Source organism: Rhagoletis pomonella, unplaced genomic scaffold (assembly GCF_013731165.1).
Source record: "Rhagoletis pomonella isolate Grant_MI unplaced genomic scaffold, Rhpom_1.0 Rhpom_scaffold_00004, whole genome shotgun sequence".
Lineage (NCBI taxonomy): Eukaryota > Metazoa > Arthropoda > Insecta > Diptera > Tephritidae > Rhagoletis > Rhagoletis pomonella.
This window is the reverse complement of record NW_023458558.1, coordinates 49,893,117-49,894,289: the sequence shown is the minus strand read 5'-3', so window position 1 is coordinate 49,894,289 and position 1,173 is coordinate 49,893,117.

Genomic DNA, 1,173 nt, shown 5'->3' with positions numbered 1-1,173 from the left:
ACTTTAAACTTTTTTTTGGACCGACCACCCTAATGGGCATAAAAACAACAGATAGTGACAAAATCCCGCGGCGATATTTTATACGACCCAATATTTTGGTACAGTTTGAAGTCAGTCCTTGTTCAGTGGGTATGAAATTAGTCTTTTTGCGCAATTGTCGCTGTTTTCAATGCAGCATCCAAATTAACTATTGGCTCTTTTGTGTGTGAATAGCTAATTAGTAGTTATTTTGTGTTGCCAGTAAGTCCACTTAAACTTGTAATTGGTGCGCCCGTTTGTTCGCGTTTTCAACGCCGCAAAGCTTTGTGGTGTGGCCGGCGGTTGCTGCTTGCAGGCTTGCAGCCATTTTCATTGTGGCTGAACAGTTTAAATTTGCTCACATGCGAAACTCACCTAAGCCCTGAAATGGCATACATACATACATATGTAGTGCTGGAAGGGATTAGAATGCTACACTCAAGCAGGGATTTCACACTCTAATTCCAGGTAATTTATTTTTAATCCGCATTTTGTAGCGAACTAATTATGGTTGCAAATAGTGAAGTGTGCACTTTTGGTTGAAGGTGAAAATTTCATTGGCGGGGGTTGGAATTTAAAATGATTTGCAATATTCAATATGTGTGCTTGTAATATGTATTTGCATACATATTTTAGTAAGCAATTATGGAATTCTATAAATTTTATTAATTTTAAAATTTACAACTTTGCAATCAATGTGAGAGGCAATTAAGGCAAGCGGCAGCGAAAGATTTAAAAGCTACAGTGGAGTTATGGTTTAGAAAAAAAAACACAAATTTCGCATATAAATATTCGTTTCTTGTTGCAACTAACTCCATTAAAAAAGAAAAAAGTGAAAGAAAATAACAGATTGTTGCAAAAGGGTCAATTTTACAGGTGAAAATGTAGAAAAAATCTACGAACCGTTTGCTATTTTTCACTTATGCAAATGTTGTTTGCACCTTTTTTGTCTATTTTCGTGCAATTTCGTTGACAGATGATATTTTCGAATTATTCGACCTATGACTCAAATGCATATGCACGCATGTAACTGTGTACCGTATATACATACGTAAGTATGTACTATGTATGCGTACAGCTATTTCCAGGTTGACTTCCATTTGCATAGCAATTCAATTTCAGTTATTTTTTCCTTGATTGTTCGTTATTTGTCAG